The following is a 27,812-nucleotide window of genomic DNA, read 5'->3' as shown; positions in this document are numbered from 1 at the left end:
TAATTCTGCCTCTGCTACTTGTCTGCTTTGTGCCCTTGGGCAACTCACTTCACATCTCTATGCCTCAGTTCCCTCATCTGCAAAATAAGGATACAATACCTGTCCTCCCTCCTACTTAGACTATGTCCAATCTGATGATCTCCTATCTATCCCAGTGCTTAGTAAAGAGCTTGGCACATAGTAAGGTCTTAGCTAATATCATTATCATTATATTAATGGAGGAATCTATTCTCACTGGTCTACCGGTCAGAGTTTTCCTATGAGCCTTCCTCCCTCAACCTTCCCAACCCTCCATTTCCTCTCGTTCTTTTTTTAATGATTTTCCTGAACACTTACTATGTGCCAGGCACTGTACTAAGCAGTGGGGTACACACAAACTAATCAGGTTGTACACAATCCATCTCCCACATGGGCTCACAGTCAAAATCTCCATTTCATAAATGAGGAAACTGAGGCTCTGAGAAGTGAAGTGAGAAGCAGCATGGCATAGCAGCTAAAGCACAGACCTGGGAGTCAGATGATCATAGGTACTAAACCCGGCTCCCCCACTTGTCTGCTGTATGACCTTAGGCAAGTCACTTCATTTTTCTGGCCCTCAGTTATCTCATCTATAAAATGGTGATTGAGGTTGATGTGAGCCTCATGTGGGACAGGGACTATGTCCAATCTGATTTGTTTGTATTCAACCCAGAGCTTAGAACAGTACCTGGCACAAAGTAAGCACTTTACAAACAATAATAATAATAATAATTATTGCCCAAGGTCACACAGCAGACAAGTGGCAGAATTAGGATTAGAACCCAGGACCTCTGACTCCCAGGCTCATGCCCTTTCCACGAGGCCGTGCTGTGTCTCAGTAATGGAACTTCTCATATTGTGAGCTACTTTAACAAATATTAAGCTATAATTCAATGTCCTTTATTATCAGAGAACATGGCCCAAAATGGAATTTTGTATTCTTTTTCCATGGGTTCTGGAACAAATCCTAATTTATAACATACCAATCTATGAAAAAATCTACTCACTTTGATAGTCATTCCAGTCCCAAAACAATTACGTACATATCCTTATACTCTACTACATTTTCTATCTGTAATTGGTTTTAGTTTCTAGGTCCCTCTGTGTGCTGAAACTCCCTGTGAGCAGGGAGCATCTACCAACTCTGTTATATTGTCCTTTCCCAACCACTTAGTACAGTGGTCTGCATGGAGTAAGCATTCAATAAATACCAGTGAATGATTGTTCTAATAATTTAATCTAGTGCATTCCTTTGGTGAAAGAGAGAAAGATGAGATTCGAAATTGGGGAAGTGATGTTTACAAGCTATGGCTAATGGAAGGCCAAATGAATTAGTGAAAGAGAGTGGGAGTGGAATTTCGAAGCTGTAATTTTTTGGTTATTTATTGGTCCCCCACAAGACTGTAGACTCACTGGGGGCAGGGAATGTGCCTTTTATATTTTTATATGATACTCTCCCAGGTGCTTAGTACAGTGCTCAGCGCACCAAAAGTGCTCAATAAATACTATTGATTGACTGATTGATTGGATGAGGGAGGTGGGAAGAGGACAGAGCTGGAAGGGACAAGATCATAGGCCCAGAGTGGGAACTGATTTAGGATTGATGAACCCCATCCCACTCAACTAGGACTCTCCTAGACACCCACTCTGGACCTGTAGGGATCTGCCTCTTTCCCCCTCTGCCTGCGGGAGACGCTGCCCTCGGCCTCTTGGAGAGGTGCTGCATTTGAACCCTCACGTTTTAAGGCCCACCTCCCCAAGCCCGGCTTCGTGATCTCGCCTGATCATGCCCGGTTTAAGGATTCCCCTGCCACCCCAGGAGCCGACCTCTGGTATTCCTGTCCGGCCTCATCAGGATTACATAGACCTTGGACCCAAAGATGCAGCTGAGGAGCCCAGAGCCAGAGGCCAGGATGGAGAAGACCTCCACGGCCACCATGGCCTTGTCTTTGGTACTCAGGTAAGTGGGCAGGAAGGAGACCCAGACACTGCAGAACACCAGCATGCTGAATGTGATGAACTTGGCCTTGTTGAAGCTGTCTGGCAACTTCCTGGCCAGGAAGGCCACCATGAGGCCAAGAGTCCCATGTAGCCCAGGACGCAGTAGAAGGCATTGACAGAGTCCTCATTGCACTGGACAATGATGACCCCGGCCTCGGACGTCACTTCCTCATCGGGGAATAATAATAATGATAATAATAATGTTGGTATTTGTTAAGTGCTTACTATGTGCAGAGCACTGTTCTAAGCGCTGTGGTAGACATAGGGGAATCAGGTTGTCCCACGTGGGGCTCACAGTCTTAATCCCCATTTTACAGATGAGGGAACTGAGGCACAGAGAAGTTAAGTGACTTGCCCACAGACACACAGCCGACAAGTGGTAGAGCTGGGATTCGAACTCATGAGCCCTGACTCCAAAGCCCGTGCTCTTTCCACTGAGCCATGCTGAAGGGGAGGTTCCCAGCCAGACTGTGCAGATGCCCACTTGGATGAGGGAGCAGACACAGACGATGGAGGAAGGTGTCCTGGGCCCCAGCCACATCCTCATTCTCCTCCCTGGCCCAGTGTCCCTGAAGGCCAGGATCACGGTGACCGTCCTGGCCAATACGGTGGAAATGGCAACAGAGAAGGTGACTCTAAAGGCCATCTGTTGCAGGAGGCAGGTAGCCAGGCCGGGGCGGCCGACAAAGCTCAACGAGGACAGGTAGCAGAGCAGGAGGGCTGTGAGGAGAGCATAACTGAGGCTGCGATTGTTAGCTTTCACTATGGGGGGTCCTGATGATTGATAAAGACCCCCAAAATCAGGGTGGTGAGGAAAGAGAAACAGAGGGTTAAGGACACCAGAACCATTCCCAAACGTTCCTTCTAGGAAACGAAGACCACAGCTTTCGGGATACACTGATCTCTTTGACGATTTGGAAATTCATCTTTGGGGCACCTTATGCACTGATCCATATATGAAATGAATAAATGGGATTTCCCACCTTACCTGGGATGAGGCATGAAGCTCTGATCCCTGGGAGAGGGATGTTCAAAATACCGGTGCAGAGGAATGCAGAGAAGAGCAACCGGGAGACTCAGATGGATGGAGAAACTGCTTTCAAAGGACTGGAGTGTGTCTACCAACTTTGTTGTATGGTACTCTCCCAAGGCCTTAGTCCAGTGCTCTGCACACAGTCAACACCCAGTAAATACAGTTGATTGACTGGAATGATAAGATTGGGTCAGTCTGCCCAGTCACTTTTGCACTTGGATTTGTACAATTTGTACCTCCACCCCATTCAGCTCCACAGTCCTTCTCTCCATAACCATAATTTATTTGAATGCCTGTCTCCTGTTCCAGACTTTAAGCCCCTTGAGGGCAGGGAATGTACCTACCAACTATTATATCATACTCTTCCAAGCACTCAATTCAGTGCTCTGCACACAGTAAGCGCTCACTGAATACCCTTGATTGATTGATTGTGGGTCGGGAACATATCTACCAACTCTGCTGCACATGGTAGGTGCTTACTTAATTCTACTGATTGATTGATTGATGACAGAGGAATGAGGGAAGCCTCCCAAATTGCAAAGGCTGTGGACCAGACACAGAATCCAACCCTGAGGAGACAATAGGGCACAGAACAGGCTGGGGGTTCCAACTTTCCCATGCCCCCCACCTCCAGCATGGTCTAGTGGACGGAGCTGGGGCCTGGGAGTCAGAAAGAGTTGGGTTCTAATCTCAGCTCCATCACTTGCCTGCTGGGGTGAATTTGGGCAAGTCACTTCACTTCTCTTTGCCTCCGCTATTTCATCTGTAAACTGGGGATGAAGACTGTGAGCCCCATTTGGTGCCGCATGACCTATTGGATAGAGCATGGACCTGGGAGTCAGAAGGTCATGAGTTCTAATCCTGGCTCTGCCACATGTCTGCTTTATAACCTTGGACAACTGACTTGAAATCTCTTCACCTCAGTTACTTCATCTGTAAATGGGAATTGAGACCATGAGCCTCAAGTGGGACAGGGACTGTGTCCATCCAATTTGCTTGTATCCACCCCAGAGCTTAGAACAGTTCCTGGCACAGAGTAAACAATTAACAAATACCATAGTCATCATTATTAATATATGGGCTGTCTCTAGACCTATTAGCTTATATCAACCTGCTGCTTAGCACAGTGCCTCACACATACTAAACACTCAACAAAAATCCTAAAAAAAACCTTTCAAACATATTTGACCTCTGTCAGAGACTGAAGCTCAGATAATAATGATTGTGGTATTTGTTAAGCCCTATTTGCCAAGTACTCCACTAAGTGCTGGAGTAGCTACAATATCATCAAGTCCCAAATGGGGCTCACAGCCTAAGTAGGAAGGACAATAGGTATTGAATCCCCATTTTGCAGACAAAGGCAACGAACCACAGACAAGTGAAGTGCCTTATCCATGGTCACACAACACTCAAGTAGCAGAGCGGGGATTAGAACCCAGGACTTTCTGATGCCCAGGCCAGGGATCTATCTACTAGGCCATGTCACTTCTCTAGGCATCTAGGAAATGCTTATCAAACATCACAGTCATCATTGTTATTATCATTATTATTTCTTGCTCTCAGAAAGCTCTCCCAGAATGCTGTGCCTGGCCCACAGCTATTTGACTGGGAAGCGTGATTCTCGGTGAACACATACCGGTCTGATTGCTGATCTCTCCCTTAGCACAGGATACGCAGTCATAGCAACAGGTAGCTTTCCCTTCCTGAGCTGTTTTCCTGAATCCTGGCCGGCAGGTCTCACTACACATAGAGTGGGGGATCTGTGCCAGGAGGGGAAGAGGGAAAAGGGCAGTGCATTGAAGCTTTCCTCCCTGGGACTCAAGGGCATAGTGGAAGGATAGGAAATGATATAGAAATCCTAGGGCAATGTTTTTCTGCAGAAGGCAGGAGACAGTGAGTTCAATCAGACTGTTCAATAAGAACAGTCTTCATTATCAATGGGATCTATTGAGCAGTTGCCATGTGCAGAATGCTGCATTGAGCACTTAAGAGAATAATCAATCATTCAATCAATCAAACCATCAAAAGCATGTATTGAGCACTTACTGAATGCAGAACACTGAAATAGGTGCTTGGGAGTGTAAAGTACAACAGAATTGGTGGACATGTCCCCTGCACACAACGAGCTTACAGTCTAGAGGGAGAGACAGGTAATAATATAAAAAATGAATTTTGATATATAAAGCATGGGTATGTCCAAAAGTGCTGTAAGACAAATATCAAATGTCTAAAAGGCACAGATTCAATTGCATAGATGACACAGAAGGAAGACAGTGCTAGGGAAAAGAGCACTTAATCAGGGAAGGCTTCATGACTTCATTAAGGCTTTAAGTGTAGGGAGAGTGGTGATCTGGCATATATGGAATGGGAGCGAGTTCCAGGCTAGAGAGACTGCGTGGGGGTAGGGGTAGTCTGAGAGATTGACGAGGCCGAGGTACAGTGCATAAGCTGATGTTAAAGCAGCAGTGTGTCCAGGTAGGACTGGAGGAGGATATTAGTGAGGTGAGATAGGAGAGGGCAAGCTGACTGAAGGCTTTAAAGCCAAAGGGGAAGGAATCTCATCATTTCATTTCATCCATTTCTACAGCCCTACCGGCTTCTGATCCTAGATGACAATCTGGGATCTCATCCAATGACACCTTCTCAATCAACCAATCAATCAGTGGTGTTTACTGAGCGCTTACTGTGTCCAGAACGCTGTACTAAACACTTGGCAGAGTTGGAAGACCCATTCACTGTCCACAAGGAGCTTCCAGGCCAGAAGGGGAGACAGACATTAAAACAAATTACAGACATGGACGTTGTAGGCCAGGAATGTGCCTGTTATATTGTTCTACTGTACCATCCCAAAGGTTTAGTATAGTGCTCTGCACACAGTAAGTACTCAGTAAATACAGTGGACTGACTGATTGACAGAAGGGCTAAGGGACTGAGATTAGGGTGGACATAAGCGTAAATTGGCCTCAAATGAAGCTATCAGTTTCCTGGCCAGGAAGGCCACCGAGAGGCTGACTGGGGCCAGGAGCCCCATGACCCCAGGACAGAGTAGAAGGTGATGGCAAAGCCCTCGTTGCAATGGATGATGATGACCCCAGCCTCGGATGCCACGCCCACATCAGGGAATCAGGGGGAGGTCCCCAGTCCGACTTTACAGATGCCCACTCAGATGAGGGAGCAGACATAGACAATGGAGGAAGGTGTCCTGGGCCCCAGCTACTGCCTCATTCTGCCCCCCGGCCCGGTGGCCCTGAAGACCAGGACTACACACCATCTCAGCTAACATGGCAGAAATGGCCTCAGAGAAAATTAATCCAAAGGCCGTTTGCCAGAAGATGCAGATCATCTGCCCCTTCTTCCTCCTTGTTCTCCTCCTCCTCCTCCTCCTCTTCCTCCTCCTTCTCCTGTTACTCCCCCTTCTTTACCTGAGAAAATCGCCCATTCCACGTTATCCTCTCCTCACTGATGATGAAATCTTGGCAGCTGGGGCCAGGGGCATGAACTCTCCCACTTTGACATAGACTTTGCTGCTGTTCTGTAAAATCTCATAGTTCAGATCGTCAAAGGGGAAGGAATCTCATCATTTCATTTCATCCATTTCTACAGCCCTACCGGCTTCTGGTCCAAGATGACAATCTGGGATCTCATCCAATGACACCTTCTCAATCAACCAATCAATCAGTGGTATTTACTGAGCGCTTACTGTGTGCAGAGCACTGTACTAAACACTTGGCAGAGTACAATATGACAGAGTTGAAAGACCCGTTCACTGTCCACAAGGAGCTTCCAGGCCAGAGGGGGAGACAGACATTAAAATAAGTTACGGATATGGACACTGTGGGGCAGGAATGGCCTGTTATATTTTTATATTGTACTTTCCCAGTGGTTTAGTACAGTCCTCTGCACACAGTAAGTACTCAGTAACTACAATTGACTGACTGACAGAAGCATGAATTGGCCTTATTGAAGCTGTCCATCAGTTTCCTGGCCAGGAAGGCCACCGTGAGGCTGACCGGGGACAGGAGCCCCATGATCCCAGGACACAGTAGAAAGTGATGGCAGAGCTCTCATTGCACTGGACGACGATGACCCCAGCCTCGGATGTCACGTCCACATCAGGGAATGAGGGGAGGTACCCAGCCCAATGTTACAGATGCCCCCTTAGATGAGGGAGCAGACACAGACAATAGAGGAAGGTGTCCTGGGCCCCGGCCATGGCCTCATTCTGCCCCCCAGCCTGGTGGCCCTGAAGGCCAGGACCACACTGACCGTCTCAGCCAACATGGCAGAAATGGCCACAGAGAAGACGAATCCAAAAGCCATTTGTCAGAAGATGCAGAACATCCCACCCTCCTTCTCCTCTTCTTTGTTCTCCTCTTCCTCCTCCTCTTTCTGCTACCCCACCTTCTTTACCTGAGAAAATTGCCCATTCCACATTATCCTCTCCTCACTGAGGATGAAATCTTGGCCAGCTGGGGCCAGGGGCATGAACTCTCCCACTTTGACATAGACTTTGCTGCCGTTCTGTAAAATCTGATATTTCAGGATGTCAATCCTACTGGTCGCCCAACTGTGGTCATCCAAATGGACGGGCTCACTGACACTGGTGTGGATCCCAGTGTTCCTCAGGGACAAGTAGAGCTGGATGGAGAGGGAGACATCAGTGACTGAAGTCACCAAAAAAGCAGCGTGGCCTAGTGGATGGAGGGAGGAATTACCTGCCATGGATGAGGGACCCAACTTGGTCCATCTCCCGATGTCTCCATGTCCTTCCCAGCTCAGATCTCTTGGTGGAGGGCGTGAGCTATGGCATACACAGCACTGTGCACATTGTAACTCTGGGGAGATAGGTTCATGTCCCAGAGGTCCAAGGACCTATTCTCCAATGTACTGTTTTCCTCACACAGTCCCAGGGCATCAGGTCTAAGTGTATACAGACAATCGAAGGCCCACAGTCAGATAGACCATAGAAACACATCCTGTGGATATTTCCTAGGGTTCAGGGTCTGTTCAAAATCCCTGAAACCTGGAATCGCCTTCCTGTGGACTGAAAATGACAAGGAGCCTTGGAAAAAGGTGTTATTTATGATAAGGGCATTGGTTATCAAATCCTAATCTGATGTGGTGACCCAGACTTTTCTGAGAATGGGACTTTGGTCCATGCAATATACAATTGTCAGTATAGAGAATGTATCCCCATAGACAGCGACCACATTCGCTGACCATGTATTAATTTGTCTGTGGTCACACAGTCTGGAGAGTACTGTCAGTAAATAATTTGTCGACTCTTTTAACATAAGCCACACAGATGCCATTCTTGGCCATCTCCCCTGTTAGGACCATAGCAAACGCCTCCCCTAGAATGTCATTGGTGACCAGGAGGCCAATCCAGACCCAGTGAAAATGTTTCATGAGACGGATCATCCCTGAGGGCAGATCTGAGGAACTTGCAGAGATCTGATAGAGAGATGAGAACCGGGCCTTTTCTCTGAGAGCGGGGTCCTCTAAGCCATAGGGGATCTACGGAAGAGACAGAGCCAGGGAACAGGGGATTCTGGAATGGACATACAGACAGACATCATCGTTCCATGTTCCCAAATCGATCTATCAATCCATTGTATTTACTGAACACTTACAAGGTGTAGAGCCCTGTACAACACTCTTGGGGGAGTACAACAGAACTGGGAGACAGGATCCTGCTCACAAGGGGCTTACAGTCTACAGGGAGTCGGCCTACACCGTTCTGGGCAAAGATGCCAATCCATTTCATTGACTTTAACTCCTTAAGGGAATTTTCTGGCCTTGGAATGTACATGGGATATTGCTTAGTGCAGTGGCTGGAACATGGAAAGTGCTTAACAAATGAAATCAAACAACAACAGTGAGAATAACAGCAAACTAAGTCTTATCTGCCCCTTGTCATCAGGATTCCTCACCTGGGGGAGCTTATGGAGTCCCAGAAGCCAAGAGCCTGTTGTGGAGACTGTTGATGACATCCCTCCTATGACAGCCAGCAGTTTGTCCCACTGCTCCGGCTCACAGCTGTAGTTGGGAACCAACCCGAATCTCCCCAGGAGCAGAGCCATGGAGGTCTTGGCCGCCATCGGCCCCAGGAAGTGGACATTAAAGAGGTGGAAGCCCAGAGAAATACTGGGTAACAGGATGGGGTCCTTGTTGATCTCCTCCAGAGCAAACACCAGGGCCATGAGATCCTGATAGTGTTTGGTGAAGTATCTGTAAATGGGAAGGACAAGAGGCGGCACTGAAGTGTTGGGGTATAGCAGAAAGAGCTCAAGCCTTGTGGTTGGAAGACCTCTGGGCTTCAGTTATCTCATCTGTGAAATGGGGATGGAGACTGTGAACCCCTTGTGGGACAAGGACTATGTCCCACCAGATAAGTTCGTATCTACCCGTGGGGTTTGTACAGTGCCTGGCACCTAGGAAGCGCTTAACTAATACCAGTGGAAAAACAAAAAGGGTGTTGAACCGTCGAGCAGCAGTGGGACAGGGATGGGAAGGAGAAAGCCCCCTGGTACTATAGGTGAAGTGGGAAGTGAGTTCAAACCTTCCCTGTGTCTCTCTCTCAGGGAAAGCCACAAGGAGACTGCTAGTTGGGTGAGTCAATCAATCAGAGATTTTGATTGAGCACTCTCTGTGGCAGAGCACTGTACTAAGCACTTGGGAGAGGGCAATATATACCAATCTGGATGGAAGAGGTTATGGGTGTGGTCTCGTGTCTGCTTCATGCAAAAAGTGACCTTGGGAGGAAATGCAGGCAGGGAAAGAAGCAGGAGGAAGATCGACAGAATACATACAGCAATAGATACTGACTCATGGATCAATCAATCAGTGGTAGTCATTGAGGACTCACTGTGCAGAGCCTTGCACTAAGTGCCTGGAAGAGTACAATACAACAGAGTTGGTAGACAGGTTCCCTGCAAGCAACTAGGTTACAGTCTAGAGGAGCAGAGAAAGCAAAGGAGGGAATTCATAGTTATTATTATAGTCCAGAGGATTCAACGAGTCCAGAGAATGTGTTGAAGTCAGAAGAAGATTTCAGAACTATGAATTCCCGAAATCTCCTTCTGACTTCAACACATTCTCTGGACTCGTTGAATCCTCTGGACTATAATAATAATGTTGGTATTTGTAAAGCGCTTACTATGTGCTGAGCACTGTTGTAAGCACTGGGGTAGACACAGGGGAATCAGGTTGTCCCACGTGGGGCTCACAGTCTTAATCCCCATTTTACAGATGAGGTAACTGAGGCACAGAGAAGTTAAGTGACTTGCCCACAGTCACACAGCTGACAAGTGGCAGAGCTGGGATTCGAACTCATGACCTCTGACTCCAAAGCCCGTGCTCTTTCCACTGAGCCACACTGTGGGCACAGAATGTTTTTCCAAATTCTGATATATTGTATTCTCCCATCATTTACATGTAGTAATCAATCAATTGAGGGCTTACCATGTGCAGAGGTCTAAACTAGGCACTTAGGACTAACTGCTTAGGGCAGGGAAAGTGTCCACCACTTTGATTATATGGTACTCTTCCAAATGCTCATTTAAGTGCTCTGCCACACAGTAAGGCCTCAATAAACACCACTGATTGATTGGAGTTCCCTGAACAGCTGTATCCATGGTCTGTCCCTTGGCCTTTCCCCGTAGACATCAATGCCATTCGTGTCCCAGCACTCGTGCCTGCTGCCCTTCCTTTCTCCCCCACCCAATGGTGCCACCTCCCCTTCTGCTCCCACCCATCCTACATCCCGGGAAATACAAACACTTACTCTGTGGGCTCGAGAAAGAAGAGTGGCTGTTGTGTGAAGTTCTCAAGGGAACCAAGGTGACTCAGAATCACATCCAGAGAGGAGTCCTCCGATCACCACCTCTCTGTCCTGGTAGTAGCCACTGGAATGATTTCTTTCCAAGGTGCAGGGATGGTTGACCATCCTGCATTGGACACCGTGGAGCTGGGAGAATAGGATGGTCCACAGAAGACTAAGCCTCATGGCCATAACCCTAAACACAAAGAGAAAACTACTCACTCGAGGGATAGGCTGATCCAGAGGCTGACAGGTTGAGATGAGAGAGCTGTTCAGCGTTTTAGAGTCCCCTGAGGATTCATTCCACATAGTGGCGCAGCACCTGGCTGGAGACGGTCCTCACTCTAGGACGGTAGTGGGAGCGGGCCAGAGGAGATATCTGTAGGGGTATTTTTGCCCAGTGCAAGAGTTACTGATTCCACCTGATGGTCTTTGTTTTCAGTGCCATAGGTGACCTGAGGCTCCTCTTCTTCCTCTCTTTCCTGGCCCCCACCTCGTTCCCAGAGAGGGTTTGATCACAATTGCTGAGAAATAACAGCCTTGTTTGCTGCACCTGCGTACTCATGGAACTGAACAAACAAGTGTTGGAAACGAGTCTCATTCATTCATTCAATAGTATTTATTGAGCGCTTAATATGTGCAGAGCACTGTACTAAGCACTTGGAATGTACAATTCGGCAACAGATAGAGACAATCCCTGCCCATTGACGGGCATACAGTCTAATCGTGGGAAACAGACAGAAACAAGACAACTTAGTTGCAATAAATAGAATCAAGGGGATGTACACCTCATTAACAAAATAAATAGGGTAATAAAAATATATACAAATGAGCACAGTGCTGAGGGGAGGGGAAAGGAGGGGGGAGGAGCAGACGGAAAGGGGCCTTAGCTGAGGGAAGGTGAAGGGGGGGCAGAGAGGGAGCAGAGGGAGCAGAGGGAAAAGGGGAAGCTCAGTCTGGGAAAGCCTCTTGGAGGAGGTGAGCTCTCAGTAGGGCTTTGAAGAGGGGAAGAGAGTTAGTTTGGCAGACGTGAGGAGGGAGGATATTCCAGGACAGTGGGACATGGCCCAGGGGTCTACGGTGGGATAGGCGTGAATGGGGGGCAGTGAGAAGGTGAGCAGTAGAGGAACAGAGCTTTCGGGATGGGCAGTAGAAAGAGAAAAGGGAGGTGAGGTAGGAGGGGGCAAGATGATGGAGAGCCTTGAAGCCTAGAGTCAGTTTTTGTTTCATGCGGAGGTTGATAGGCAACCACTGGAGGATTTTAAGGAGGGGAATGACATGCCCAGAGCGTTTCTGCAGGAAGATGATCCGGGCAGCAGAATGAAGAATAGACTGGAGTGGGGAGAGAAAGGAGGAAGGGAGATCAGAGAGAAGGCTGACACAATAATCCAGCCGGGATATTATGAGAGCTGTACCAGTAAGATAGCCGTTTGGATGGAGAGGAAAGGACGGATCCTGGCGATATTGTAAAGGTGAGACAAGCAGGCATTGGTGACAGATTGGATGTGTGGGGTGAATGAGAGAGCTGAGTCAAGGAAGACACCAAGATTGTGGACTTGAGAGACAGGAAGGATGGTCGTACCATCCACAGTGACAGGGAAGTCAGGAAGGGGACAGGGCTTGGGAGGGAAGATAAGGAGCTCAGTTTGGGACATGTTGAGTTTTAGGTGGCGGGCAGACATCCAGGTGGAGACGTCCTGGAGGCAGGAGGAGATACGAGCCTGAAGGGAGGGGGAGAGAGCAGGGGCGGAGATGTAGATTTGGGTGTCATCTGCATAGAGCTGATAGTTGAAGCCGTGGGAGCGAATGAGCTCACCAAGGGAGTGAGTGTAGATGGAGAACAGAAGAGGGCCAAGAACTGACCCTTGAGAAACCCCTACAGTTAGAGGATGGGAGGGGGAGGAGTAGCCTGCAAAGGAGACCGAGAATGAATGGCCGGAAAGATAAGAGGAGAACCAGAAGAGGACAGAGTCCATGAAGCCAAAGTGAGATAAGGTATGGAGGAGAAGGGGATGGTCTACAGTGTCAAAGACAGCTGAGAGGTCGAGGAGGATTAGAATGGAGTAGGAGCCATTGGATTTGGCAAGAAGGAGGTCATGGGTGACTCTTGAGAGAGCAGTCTCGGTAGAGTGGAGGGGATGGAAACCAGATTGGAGAGGGTCCAAGAGAGAGTTGGAGTTTAGGAATTCTAGGCCACGAGTGTAGATGACTCGTTCTAGGAGTTTGGAAAGGAAGGGTAGGTAGTAGGGAGATAGAACGATAACCGGAAGGGGAAGTGGGGTCAAGAGAGGGGTTTTTTAGGATGGGGAAGACAGGAGACATGGGCACGTTTGAAGGCAGAGGAGAAGAAGCCATTGGAGAGTGAGCGGTTAAAAATAGAAGTTATGGAGTGGAGGTGGGAAGGGGCGATGGTTTTTATAAGGAGAGCGGGAATGGGGTCCGAGGCACAGGTGGAGGGGGTGGCACTTGCAAGGAGGGAGATCTCCTCTCAGGATACTGCAGGGAAGGATGGGAAAATAAGGGAGAGGGTTGGGCAGAGGGGAGGCAGAAGGGGGAAGGGTGACTTTGGGAAGCTCAGACCTGATTGTGTTAATTTTCATGATGAAATAGGTGGCCAGATCGTGGGGGTGAGAGATGGGGGAGGGGGAGGAACAGGGGGCCTGAGGAGAGAATTAAAAGTCCGGAACAATTAGCAGGAGAGATGGGCATGGGCGTCAATGAGGGAAGAAAAGTAGTTTTGCCTGGCGGAGGAGAGGGTGGAGTTAAGGCAGGAAAGGATAAATTTGAAATGGATACGGTTGGCTTGGTGCTTGGACCTTGACCAGCAGCGCTCAGGAGCTCAAGCATAAGAGCGAAGGAGGCAGACAAGAGGCGGAGACCCAGGGCTGTGGGTTAGTGGAGCAAGAGCGGCAGAAGGAAAGGGGGAGCGAGTGAGTTGAGATGAGTAGAGAGGGTGGAGTTGAGAGCAGTAACCTGATCATCGAGAGTGGGAAGAGAGGATAGGGAGGCAAGGTGGGGAGAGATGCTTTTGGAGAGATGGATGGGATCAAGAGAGCAGAGGTCTCTGTGGGGGAATAATACAAATTTGCAGGGGGAGAGAATGTGAGAGAGGAGGCAGGTGAGAATGTTATGGTCCGAGAGAGGGATTTCAGAGTTGGTGTGGGGAGAGATAGTGCAGTGGTAGGAGATGACGAGATCGAGGGTGTGACCAAGTTGGTGAGTGGGCGAGGTGTCGTGGAGCAGGAGCTTGGCAGAGTCGAGGAGCGATAGCAGGTGGGCGGCAGGGAAGTCACCGGCCACAACCATGTGGATGTTGAAGTGTCCGAGGATCACAGTGAGCAGAGAGAAGGTGAGAAGGGGTCAGGGTGGTTGAAGAAGACGGAGGTGGGACCAGGAGGGCGGTAGATGACGGCTACAAGAATCTGGAGGGGGTGGTAGGGGTGAATGATATGGGCTTCAGAGGAGGGGAAGGAGAGGGAAGGAGGAGGAGGGATAGTGCGGAAGCGGCATCGGGGTGAGAGAAGGAAGCCAACGCCTCCTCCCTTTCCGGTGAGTCTGGGGGAGTGGGAGGAGAGGCCTCTGCTGGAGACAGCAGCAGAAGAGACTGTGTCTTCAGGAGTGAGCCAGATCTCTGTAAGGGCAAGGAGGAGAAGAGAGCAGGAAAGGAAAACTCTGTTACAGTGTACTCTCCTGAGCACTTAGTACAGTGCTTTGCACCGAGTAAACTTTCGATAAATACCATTGATGGACTAATTCCTCTAGACCGTAAGCTCCTTGTGGGGAGGAAATGTGTCTACCAACTCTGTTGTACAGTTCTCACCCAAGTGCTTAGTATTGTGCTCAGCACACAATAAGCATTCAATTAATACCACTGATTGATAATGGGCAGGGAACATGTCTATCAACTGTTGTACTGGATTTTTCTAGGTGTTTAAGGTAGTGCTCTTCATGCAGTAAGGTTTGATAAATACTATGGATCGATCACGGGCAGGGAATGGGCATACTAACTCTGTTATATTGTAATAATAATAATAATAACAATAATAATAATGATGGCATTTATTAAGCACTTACTATGTGCCAAGCACTGTTCTAAGCGCTGGGGGGGGAGGATACAAGGTAATCAGGTTGTCCCACGTGGGGTTCACAGTCTTAATCCCCATTTTCCAGATGAAGTAACTGAGGCACAGAGAAGTTAAGTGACTTGCCCAAAGTCACCTAGCTGACAAGTGGCGGAGCTAGGATTAGAACCCATGACCTCTGACTCTCAAGCCCGAGCTCTTTCCACTGAGTCATGGTGCTTCTCTCCACTGAGCCACGCTACTCTCCCCAATGCTTAATATGGTGCTCTGCACACAGTAAGTACTCAATAAACACCATGGACTGATTGTGGGCAGGGAACTTTTCTACCTAGTCTATTGTATTGGACTCTCCCACATGCTTAGTACAGTGCTATCCACAGATTTAGCTCTCTGTAAATACCACTGATTGAATGATGTGTAGAGAATCCAGAAGGAGCGTAGGACACTGGGATCTCAGTGGAACCAGGTCTCTAAAAGGAGCCAGACACTTCTTCAAAAACAAAATAACAAAGTGTCCTCAGGCTGCTTGTCCCTTTGCCAAAAGCTCTTGTGCTTTCTTGAGAATCTGCAGTGTCGGGGACAGGAAAGCGTGGCCTAGTGGAGAGAGCACAAGCCTGTTCATCAGAGAACCTAATACAAATAATTAACTTTTAACTCCCCCAGCACTTAGAACGCTGTTTGACACATGGTAAATGCTTAACCGATGGCATTAAAGAGGAGGATTTAAGGAAAGCTCCGAGCAGATTTGTGTGGGGAGGGAGTTCGAGGCAGGAGAAAGAGGAAACAGGAGCACTGAGAAGGAGGTGCAGTTAGAGGGTGAGCTTCGGAGGAATGAAGCCTACAAGCTGTAGACTTTTAAATTTTTTTAATTTTAAGATTGTATATCCCACCTGCTTACCCAGTGCTAACATAGTTTCCAGTGCTTAGAACAGTGCCCAGCGCTTAGAACAGTGCTTTGCACATAGTAAGCGCTTAACAAATGCCATCATTATTATTATTATTTTCTGCACGGAATGCACTTAATAAACACTACTACCACTGGAAGCAACGTGGCTTAGTGGCGACAGCACGGGTTTGGGAGTCAGAAGATGTGGATTCTAAGCCCGTCTCCACCACTTGTCCGCTGTGTGACCATGGGCAAGTCCCTCCACTTCTCTGTATCTCAGTTACCTGATCTGTAAAATGGGGATTAAGACTATGAGCCCTATGTGGGACAGGGCAACCTGAATATCTTGTATCTACCTTAGTGCTTAGAACAGTGCTTGGCACATAGTAAGCACTTAAATATTATTACTACTACTACTGCTATTGCGACTACCATTACTAATACCACTACTATTCAATATTTACTGAGTGCTTACTGTGTGCTGAGCACGTACTAAGAGCTTGGGAGAGTAGGAGACAATTGACATATGCCCTGCCCACAACGAGCTTACAGTCTAGAGGATTTTTACCACCTAAAGGATGAGTTTACACTATTACTACTAATACTATTACTACTATCATTATTCTGACCATTCATTCATTCATTCAATGGTATTTATTGAACACTTACTATGTGCAGAGCACTGTACTAAGCATTCTACTTTTTGATTTAGTCATTCAAACAGGGAACTCCCAATCTGCCCTTCCTCCTATCCCATTTTAGATCTTGTGTAGGATTTGTTACCTGAGGGCCAATTGTTAGAGTCTTCCCACCAACACATTGGAGACTGTGGTGTCCATGGTGCCAGGAAGAATATCTGGTTTGGCTGTGTAATTTTTGGAAAACTTGGATAACTACCTTGGTATTATTATCTTTGAATCCTTCAGAAGAGGTCTTGAGTGATCTCATCATTGCCTCTACCTGGTACCTCTTCCTCTATTTCTTCCTCAGGCCCCTGTCTGTCCTCAACCTCTGCCTCATCTCTGTCAGTGTCCCCAAATCTATCCTCAATGCCTTGAGCAATCTTCAATCCATCTCTTGTCTGGGCTGCACTTCCCAAGTGTTTTCCTTCATGATATTTGGTACTGCGGACCTGGCCTTCCTCACGGCGATGTCCTATGACAACTACATGACCATCTGCCGCCCCCTGCTCTATGACATCATCACAGACCGATGGCCTGTGGGAAGATGGCAGCCGCATCCTGGCTCATTGTTGGCCTCTACACACTGGTGCACATGGCCGCCACCTTCTCCTCCCACTTCTGCGGTCCACATGTCATCCACCAGTTCTTCTGTGATGTCCCTCAGTTGCTCAAACTCATGTTCCCGGGAGAGGCCCGGGCAGAGGTCTGTATTCTGGTGGTGAATGTCACTTTTATTCTGAGATGCTTTGTAAGCCTCCTCGTGCCTTATGTTCACATCTTCTGTGAGCCTCACGTGGGACAAACTGATTACCCTGTATCTACCCCAGCGCTTAGAACAGTGCTCGGCACATAGTAAGCGCTTAACAAATACCAACACTATTATCTTCTGGGCATGCTGAGGATGCAATCCACTGAGGGCAGGGCCAAAGCCTTCTCCACCTGCCTGCCCCACTTCACCATTGTGACTTCATTTATAGTGAATGGTGCCTTGCTCATCTCAAGCCTGTCTCTGATTCCCCCTCGACCCTGGACAGGATGGTGTCCATGTACTACACCCTGGTGCCCCCCACCCTAAACTCCCTCATCTGTAGCCTGAGAAATGGAGCCATGAAGGCCACCCTGAGGAGAATGATAGCAGGGAAATGCCTCTAAAATGGCCACATAACTTCTTCTCCATAAGGTCACGGGCCCTTCTAGCCCAGGGAATGGAGCCCGTTGTTCGGTAGGGATTGTCTCTGTTGCTGAATTATACTTTCCAAGCACTTAGTACAGTGCTCTGCACACAGTAAGCACTCAATAAATACAATTGAATGAATGAATGAATGCTGGGTCCAACCCCTTAGGATCGGTCACATGGGAGTGACTGGCGAAGACTGGATACTCCCACAGAAAAAGATGGATGGCAAGGTTGCTGAGTCTTCAGGTTCAAGGACCCCCATGCCCAAATTGATTAGGATGGGAAACTGTAAAAGTATGTCTGGAGGTAGAAATAAATAGCTAACAAAAGCATATTTAGGGGTTGTTGTGAGAGTGAGACCAAATGCAGTAGAGGAAATAGGACAAAGGTCTCTCATAGCTCCATCATCAAGAAGTGACTTCCTACTAGACACATAAAGCAAGGACTGTAGGCTATAGCTCCATGCTCAAGAGGTGACCTCAACTGGACATGTAAAATGGCCCAACATAGAAGCCACAAAAGGGAAGACTTGTCCATAGCTCTACCCTCAAGAGGTGACTTGGACTGGACATGGAATGTGGCTTAATATACAAACTACAAGAAGGATGTTCATTGCCTAAAGCTCAGTGTAGCTTAGTGATTCTAACCCCAGCTCAACCTCTTTCTGTTGTGTGACATTGGGCAAGTCACTTAACTTCTCTGTGCCTCAGTTACCTCATCTGTAAAATGGGGATTAACTGTGAGCCTCACGTGGGACAACCTGGTTACCCTGTAATAATAATAATAATAATGTTGGTATTTGTTAAGCGCTTACTATGTGCTGAGCACTGTTCTAAGCGCTGGGGTAGACATAGGGGAATCAGGTTGTCCCACGTGGGGCTCACAGTCTTCATCCCCATTTTACAGTTGAGGGAACTGAGGCACAGAGAAGTGAAGTGACTTGCCCACAGTCACACAGCCAACAAGTGGCAGAGCTGGGATTCGAACTCATGAGCCCTGACTCCAAAGCTCGTGCTCTTTCCACTGAGCCACGCTGCATCTCAATGTACTGTACTACCCCAGCGCTTAGAACAGTGCTCGGCACGTAGTAAGCCCTAAACAAATGCCAACATTACTATTATCATTATTATTATTATTATCATTCTCTGTACGTCAGTTCCCTCATCTGTATAATGGGGATTAAGACTGTGAGGCCCATGTGGGACAGGGACTGTGTCCAATTGGATTAGCTTGCATGTAACCCAGCATTTAGTATAGTACCTGGCATCTAGTAAGCACTTAACAAACGCCATAAGAGAGAGCGAGAGAGAGAGTGTGTGTGTCAAACATGCATTAAAGGCACAGGCTTGCCTCCTGACAGAACTAGGTATTGGAATGAAATTGGAATCCCCCTTAAACCTGCATTAACATGGCATTGACTTGACATTAACATGGGTAGATCTCTCCAGGGCTATCTCAGAGGGGAGACTCCTAGGCTCATTCTAGTCCCAGGATTTGGAGATCAGAGAAGGGAGCCAGAGATTTCCCAGGTAGTGTCAGAGGCAATAAATGTTAAGTGATCCACTCAGCTACACACATCTTAATCACCACGTGAGGGAGGGGAGAAAGGAGGGAGGCCACTGAGAAAGGCTACCTCAGCCTTGTTTTCCCCAAGAGTGGCTGCCGATAAGCTCCCTTATCAACGCCTGGAATGTCAGAGATGGGTAAGTAGGATTGAGCCATCTATCCATAGATTGGATTCCAGGGTTCAGAGTTACTCTGCTCAGAGGGAATTTCTGACTTTAATTGGAACTCAGAACCATTCTCCATCATCCATCTCCCTCTTCCTCTGTCCTTCAGAGCAGACTGCATCATTTTCCATCTGAGTTTTCTAAACTGTAAATCAATCAATCAATCAATAGCTTTTATGGAGTGCTTACTATGTGCAGAGGAGTGTACTAAGTATTTGGGGGAATATGACAGAATTAATAGACACATTTCCTGCCCACAAGGAGTTTATAATCTATTGTTCTTACATGCTATTGTCTTGCAGCCTATTGTATTCTCCCAAGTGTTTAACACAGTGTGCTGCACCCACTAAGTACTCGTTACCTTTTTTTTTAAGGTATCTATTAAGTGCTTAGGGTGGTTTCAGTAAAAGCCTGCTGTCAGTCTGGGGGAAAGAACTTGCCCCTGGGAATTGAGAGACCCTGGACTAATAATGATAACAATAATGACTGTGGCATTTGTTAAGTGCTTTCTATATGCCAGACACTGTACTAAGAGCTGGGATAAAAGCAGCTAATAATATTGGACACAGTCCCTATCCCACATGGGGCTCACAGAGAAGCAGCATGATGTAGTGGATAGAGCAAGGGCCTGGGAGTCAGAAGGTCATGGGTTCTAATTCCGGCTCTGCTGTGTGACCTTGGGCAAATCACTTAATTTCTCTGTGCCTCAGTTACCTCATTTGTAAAATGGGGATTGAGACTGTGAGCCCACATGGGATAGAGACTGTGTCCAACCAGATTTGCTTTTATCCACCCCAGTGCGTAGAACAGTGCTTGGCACACAGTAAGCTAAGCGTTCAATAAATAAATACTATTAAAGTACTATTGAACAAGTACCGTAATAATTATTATTACTAATAATAATAATCCCCACTTTACAGATGAGGTAACAGGATCAGAGAAGTGAAATGACTTGCCCGAGGTCACACAGCAGATAAATGGTGGCTCCAGAATTAGAACCCAGGTCCTCTGACTCCTGGCCCCAAGCTCTTTTCACTAGGCCATGCTGCTTCTAGTTCTCCCTCCAACTTATACTTTGAGCCCCATGTGGGATGGGGGCTTTACCTTACCTCATTGATTTGATTCTACTCCAGGGCTTAGAATTTAATAAACACAACAAATACCATTGAAATAAATAAATGAATAAATATCTCCGATTGACTGATGGGTTCACTAGACTCTGGACCCTAACTTGTTAACAAAATCATTTTCTTCATTAACTTTCATGGCAAACTCATTGGTTTAGGCCAGTGTTTGACACACAGTAAGCGTTTAACAAATGCCATTAAAAAAAAAGTTTTCCGGAAGTGATGCAAGAGTACCTGGCACATAGTTAAGAGCATAACAAATACCATAATCATTATGATTATAAGAGCTTAATAATTGAAAATTGCAAAGTGTGCTCCCACCTCCTATTTCTTTCTCCTTTTGCTCTGTCTCTCTCTCTCTCTCTTCTTCCTTCCCAGGATGCTCCTCAGGAGGAAGTCTTTTCTGATTCTAATTCCCATTTCAAGGTAATGAATGGTATCTGACTTTCCTTTGGGTTCATGATTCTGACCCAGATCAGCATTGATGTCTTGATAAATGTATTTCTCCTCCTATTTTATACCCACGTGGTCTCTACCACTCACAAACTGAGCCCATTCACTATAGTCCTTTCCCCGCTGGTTTTAGCCAACACTATCATCCTCCTCACCTTTGGGATCACAGAGACCCTGTCATCTTGGGGCCTGAGAAAATTCCTGGATGATGTTGGATGCAAAATCCTCATGTTCATTCATTCATTCATTCATTCATTCATTCATTCATTCAATAATATTTATTGAGTGCTTACTATGTGCAGAACACTGTACTAAGCACTTGGAATGTACAATTCAGCAACAGATAGAGACAATCTCTGCCCAGTGATGGGCTCACAGTCTAATCGGGGGAGACAGACGACAGAGCAAAACAGAACGAAACAAGAACAGGACATCATAATCATGATAAATAGAATCAAGGGGAGGTACATTAACAAAATAAATAGGGTAATAAAAAATATATACAAAGCACAGTGCTGAGGAGAGGGGAAGGGTGAAGGGGAGGAGCAGAGGGAAAGGGGACTTAGCTGAGGGGAGGTGAAGGGGGAAGGGGGAGGAGCAGAGGGCGAAGGGGGAGCTCAGGGAGAGCAGAGGGAGCAGAGGGAAAAGGGGTAACTCAGTCTGGGAAGACCTCTTGGAGGAGATGAGCTCTCAGTAGGGCTTTGAAGAGGGGAGGAGAGTTAGTTTGGTGGAGGTGAGGAGGCAGGGCATTCCAGGACAGCGGTAGGACGTGGGCCAGAGGTCGACAGGGGGATGGGAAGGCCCAAGGTATTATTTAATTTCAGCAGCCTCCTTCGTGCAGTAGGCAGCACGTCAGTCTCATAATCTGAAGGTCCTGAGTTTGAACCTCAGAGGGGGCAGGATCTTTTCATTCTGTGCCCGCTGAACATCATTTTTCAGCCTCAGAAACTCAATGTCTTTAGTGTCTTTTCATTCCGTGCCCCCTGAACATAATTTTTCAGTCTCAAAAATTCAATCTCTGACTGGCAGTATTTATTATGTTCCCATAATCTGCAGGTCCTGAGTTCGAACCCGGTTGGTCCGGGGCCTCACTATCTGCAGCACCTCCCTCCTGAGCATGTTCCAGTCCAGCACCATCAGCCCCAGGACCCCCAGGTGGGCCTGGATCAAAGCCAGGTTACTCAGGTGCGTTGTCCACTCCTGCCTCCTGTCCTAGGTCCTCAATATACTGAGGGAATACTCTGATGAGCGATAACATTCCCTCAAAACAGCAGTTATGTTCGCATTATATTGGACCTCAAATATTGCACTAAAGTTAGTGACAATGAGGAAATAACCCTGCTCTTCACTGTCATGTTCTCCTTGCGTGACCTCATCTTTGTGGGACTCATGCACGCAGCCAGCAGCTACATGGTGTTCATCCTTCACAGACACCACAGGCAGGTCCGACACCTCCACACGCCCGGACGGTCCCACAGGACGATGCCTGAGGTGAGGGCAGCCAAGAGGGTCGTTACTCTGGTCACCCTCCACATTCTCCTCTACGGGCAGCAGGAGATCATGCTCAGTGTTATTATGAACATGAATGAGAATTCTCCTCTTCTGGTGAACAACCACACCACATTGGGATTCAACTTCTCAGCAGTGAATCTTTTCCTGATTATTTCAATTGGGAAACAAAATTTCAATCAGCACTTAAAATTTAGGCACAGAAGTTTAGTGTAATGCATGAAGAGAGAAAAATGGAAAGCTAAAAAGACCCAAGTACTTACTCGGGTCCAGGCTTCGATAAAGCCAAGAAATTGTTTTGAACATAAACAGTTTACTTGGTTTCCCCAAAAGTTCTGAACTTGTGCACTCCAAAACATATTAGCACAAGAAACAGTGTGCCCTAGTGGAAAGAGCATGTGCCTGGGAGTCAGGACTTGGGTTCTAATCCTGTCGGTTCGACCTTCACAACATTGCTAAATTCTGCCCTTTCCTCTCCATCTAATCTGCTACTTCTTTAATCCAATAATTTATCCTATCCTGCATTGATTACTATATGAGCCTCCTTACTGACCTCCCAGCTTCCTGTCTCTCCCAACTCCAGTCCATATTTCACTCTGCTGTCTGGGTAATTTTTCTACAAAAACTTCAGGCCATGTTTTCCTTCTCCTCAAGAACCTCCAGGGTTTGCCCAGCGACCTCTGCATCAAACAGAAACTCCTCACCATTGGTTTTAAAGCACTCAATCACCTTGCCACTTCCTACCTCACCTCACTACTCTACCAACTACAACTCAGCCCACACACTTAGCTCCACTAATGCTAACCTTCTCAATGTGACCCGGTCTCATCTGTCTCATGGCCGAGCCGACCCCTCACCCACATCCTGTCTCTGGGGCTCAGAGTCTAAGGTGGAGGGAGAACTAGAAGTAGCATGGCCTAGTGAAAAGAGCTTAGGGCCAGGAGTCACACCCTCCCTCCTCATTTCTGACAATTGCTCTCCCGGCTTCAAAGCCTTACTGAAGTCAAATCTCCTCCAAAGGCCTTCCCTGACTAAGCCCTCCTTTCCTTTTCTCCCACTCCCTTCTGCATAGACCTGACTTGATTCCTTTATTTATTGCCCCTTCCAGCCCCAAAGCACTTATCTGTACTTATCTGTAATTTATGTATGCATATTAATGTCTGTCTCCCCCTCTGAACTGTGAGCTCCTTGTGGGCAGGGAATGTCTATTATATTGTACTCTCTCAAGTTCTTGGTTCAGTGTTTTGCACACAGTAAGCGCTCAATAAATATGATTGACTGGCTGATTAATCCCAGTTCCTCCACTTGTCTGTTGTGTAACCTTGGGCATGTCACTTAACTTCTCTGTGCCACTGTTTTTTCATCTGCAAATGGGGAGTCAATACCTGCTCTACCTCCTACTTAGACTTTGAGTCCCATGTGGGACTTGATTGTCTCTTGTCTAATGCTTAGTGCAGTGCTTGGAACATTGTAAGTGCTTAACAAATATTATTACTATTGTTATCATTGTCATTATTATTACCACACAGGACAAGACATTCAGAAAGACTCTCTACATGTGTCCCAGAAGGCCCACAGAGAGAGTCAGGCAAGGTGGTTCCATTTGGCTTGATGATCGGTTCTTATTTTCAGATGTTTCTGGGAAATACAGGCTTCTGGCTTACAGGAAATGAAGTTCCAAGACAGCGATTACTGCAAGAATAGGCATCCTACTCGCTCTCGACCTCATTTCTGCCTCCAGTAGGAACCTGAATATCATTAGTATCTTTACACACAGTAAGTGCTCAATAAATACTATTGATTGACTGATAGGGTCACACAGGGGCAATGGAGACTAACTTCCTCAGCAATCACCTCTAGACTGTCAATACCTTTTGGGCAGGGAAGATGTCCACCGATTCTGCTGTTTTGGACTCCAAGTGCTTAGTATAGAGTTCTTCACACAGTTGGTGTTCAATCAATACTATTGATTTAATGATCCATCCTTTTTCTACTCATTCTTATCAGTGGGGACCAACCTGAGATCCCTCCCCTGGAGCCTAAAGATTTCATCTGGCAGAAGGGAGGCCTGTCACCTCCATCCCATAATGCCTTGCTGACAACTGGTGAACTCGAAGTCCGTCCGCTCACTGACCAGAGTGGGAAGTAGCTTTGTAGAATGCACTTCCTGGATCATCTAGATTTAGGCTTCTCCCACTAACACATAATTAGGAATTTCAGTAAGCTGAAAACATTAAACTAACTCCAGAGTAGGATTTTCATTACAAGAAAATGAAGCTTTAAAAAAATGAATAAAGAAAGGAAGAAAGTAGCATTTGTTACCGGTGCCTCAAGACGTGCAGAAGTGTTTGGAGTGGGTTATAACGTTCATGCTCCCTAGTGGATATTTAATGATTGGTACCTTTTCCATTTACCCATGACTCACTAATGGACCCACACATGTGCTTAGCCTGCTTTCTGGTTTATATATTTGAATGTGCATTTAATCCTCAAGCAGAAAAAGTTAATTGGGTCAGACAAGTCCCCATCCTACTTGGGGATCACATTCTAACTAAGAGGGAGAAAAGGCACTGAATCTCCATTTTACAGACTGAGGCACAGAACATTGAAGTGACTTGCCCAAAGTCACACAACAGGTGTGGCAGAGCCTGGATTAGACCCTAAATCCTCTGACTGCCAGGCCCATGCTGTAGCCACCAGGCCACACCACTCTCTCTATTTGGGCCTCTAGTACCAGCTCCCTGAGACCAGGTTGAGAAAGTTCCTACTTCCTGAACTCATTGTTCTCCTCAATGAATTGAATGCCTTATCTATGAATTCAAGTTTTCAGTTCCAATCCCATTCTCACTGCTCCCTTTCTGTCTGAGATTTATCACAGTGATTTTTTTTTTTAAAGGTATCTGTTAAACACTTACTACGCATCAGGCACTTTATCAAGCAGACAAACTAATCAGGTTGGACAGGGTCCATATCCCACATGGGCCTCCCAGTCTATGAGGGGAGGAACAGCAAGTACTGAATTCCCATTTTACAGATGAGGTAACTGAGGCACAGAGCAGTGAAGTAACCCACCCAAGGTCACACCGCAGAAAAGTGGCAGAACAGGGATTAGATTAAGGGTTTATGAAGAGACCAGTCCTCCACCCCAGTACCTCTGCTGATCCCCGGACATTATCAGCTTAGATACTCTCGTTATCAGTATAGAAACCAGTCCTACACTCTGATATGTCCTCTGATTCCTGAACATTATCAGCTTAGACACCTTTATCATTGGAGTATAGGCCAGATCTGCACTCTGACAAGTTGTTTGATCCCTGACCACTGATGGCTTAGACGCTGTTGTTGTTGGTATATAGACCGGTTCTATACTCCAACAGATCTTCTGACCCCTGGACATTATCTGCTTAAACATGCTTGTTATAGGTGTGTTTTGCCAATCTGACACTTCGAGCATTTGATATGCACCCCACCCCTCCTACCCATAGCATTTATGAACATATCTTTAAATTAGGCATTAGACATTTATTCACATTAATGTCTATCTCTGCCTCTGGACTATAACCCCTTTACGGGGAGAGAATGTATCTGCTAATTCTGTTGTATTGTACTTTCCCCAGAGGTCAGTACAGTATTCTGTACATGGTAAGTGCTCAATAAATACTACTGATTGATACATCCTCTCAATTTAGGACATTAATGGCTAAAATCCTTCACAGCTTGGAAAAATACAATACGGTAGAGAAAGTAGATGTGATCTTTGACCCAGATTGCCCAAAATTACTGTATTACACTTTCCCAAGTGCTTAGTTCAGTGCTCTGGACATGGTCAACACTCATTAAATGCCACTGAATCTGATCTGATCTGAGGAGCAGGATAATCTAGTTGAAAAATCAGGAGCCTGGGACTTGGAGGACCTGGGTTCTGATCCCATCTATTCCAGGTGCCTGCCTTGTGACCTTGGGCAAGTCACTTCACTTCTTTGTGCCTCAGTTTCTTCATCTGTAAAATGGGGATTCACAGCCTGTTTTCCCTCCTACGTAGACTGTGATAAAGGACTGTATTGGACCTGATGAACCTGCATCTTCCCCAGTGCTTAAAACAGTTCTTGAGCCAAAGTAAGCACTTGAGAAATAATGTAATAATAATTGTCCTCTCTCTGCTTCAGTGCCAAGTTTTTCTTTGACTAAACTCAATCCATCATATTCATTGAGCACTTACTTTGTGCAGAACACTGTATTCAATGCTTGGGAGAGTACAGTCCACAGAGTCAGTAGACACATTTCCTGGCCAGAACGAGTTTAGTGTCTAGAGGACCTTGAGTTTCAATTTCTTTAACAGGGAACCTCCACTTCCCCACACTCCAAGGACAATCACTCCCTGATTTCCCCACCAAACTAAAAGCTAATAAATGATGTGACTTACTTTCTGACTTTTTTTAAGCTCTGGAGAGCTATGGTATTGTTCCCCTCTGCCCTTCTACCCTCCTATTTTCCCTGTTCCTGGTTGGGGGGGTTTGGGGCAGACTTTGCTCACCTAGGGAAGGTAGTCGGGTGGTAGATCGGGAGTCTCAGAGGCACACGGCCTGGGGACCAGGACCACAACAAACCTGGGCTCCACACAGGCACAGAAACTGCAGAATAGGCAGCCAGGGATGGAGGCAGCAGATATGTAGTCTGGTCCTGGTGGCCAGGGTTGGGAAGGGCGGGAAGACTGAGGCCAGGGGGCACCCATGGGGCAGAGGGAACCATGCCTCTCCGGTCCCTGGCTCTCTTTATTTTGTTTTGGTATCTCTTAGGTGCTTACTCTGTCTCAGAAACTGTTCTAAGGGCTGAAGTTCATACAAGATCATCAATGGAACCTGTCCCACCTAGGGCTCACAGTCTTAATCCCCATAATACAGATGAGGAAACTGAGACCCAGAGAAGTGAAGTGGCTTGCCCAAGTTCACATTATGGGCAAGAGTGGAGCCAGGATTAGAGCCCAGGTCTTGTGGCTCCCAGGCCCATGCAATTTCCACTGGAAACACACTGCTTCTGATTAGGTCACACTGCTCTTCATGGCGTGGGCTCCCACAGTGGGAAGTGAGGGGGAAATTAGGTCCCTAGCTCCTTCCCCAGGGTTCTGAGTCCAAAGTCCACTGCCTACATTGATGGAACTCTGCCTTAAGACCTCTGAGTTCTGGCTGGGAGTTGTGAGAAAGGGAAGACTGGGACAGGAAGCTCCACTTCCAAGCACTTAGTACAGTGCTCTGAACATAGCAAGTGCTCAGTCTTTATGACTGATTCATTAA

At 47.0% G+C, this 27,812-nt stretch overlaps 1 long non-coding RNA gene, 1 other non-coding gene and 3 pseudogenes across 2 annotated transcripts; 3 read left to right on the top strand and 2 right to left on the bottom strand.

Annotated features, from left to right (window-relative positions):
* Positions 1–1,550: 1,550 nt before the first annotated feature.
* LOC100078028 lies at positions 1,551–7,080 on the bottom strand (annotated as a pseudogene).
* A 486-nt stretch (positions 7,081–7,566) lies between these two features.
* LOC103164652 lies at positions 7,567–17,013 on the bottom strand. Its single transcript, XR_003756635.2, has 3 exons — positions 16,626–17,013; positions 10,839–11,070; positions 7,567–9,283 (listed from the first exon to the last, which is right to left on the bottom strand). It is a non-coding gene; the product is annotated as an uncharacterized LOC103164652 (long non-coding RNA).
* Positions 21,019–21,261, top strand: ORNANAV1R-PS3831 (vomeronasal 1 receptor ornAnaV1R-ps3831 pseudogene; annotated as a pseudogene).
* Positions 21,815–22,698, top strand: ORNANAV1R-PS3751 (vomeronasal 1 receptor ornAnaV1R-ps3751 pseudogene; annotated as a pseudogene).
* On the top strand, positions 21,839–21,911 carry TRNAM-CAU. Its single transcript has one exon. It is a non-coding gene; the product is annotated as a tRNA-Met (tRNA).

Source organism: Ornithorhynchus anatinus, unplaced genomic scaffold (assembly GCF_004115215.2).
Source record: "Ornithorhynchus anatinus isolate Pmale09 unplaced genomic scaffold, mOrnAna1.pri.v4 scaffold_344_arrow_ctg1, whole genome shotgun sequence".
Lineage (NCBI taxonomy): Eukaryota > Metazoa > Chordata > Mammalia > Monotremata > Ornithorhynchidae > Ornithorhynchus > Ornithorhynchus anatinus.
This window is presented reverse-complemented; position numbering and strand designations above follow the sequence as displayed.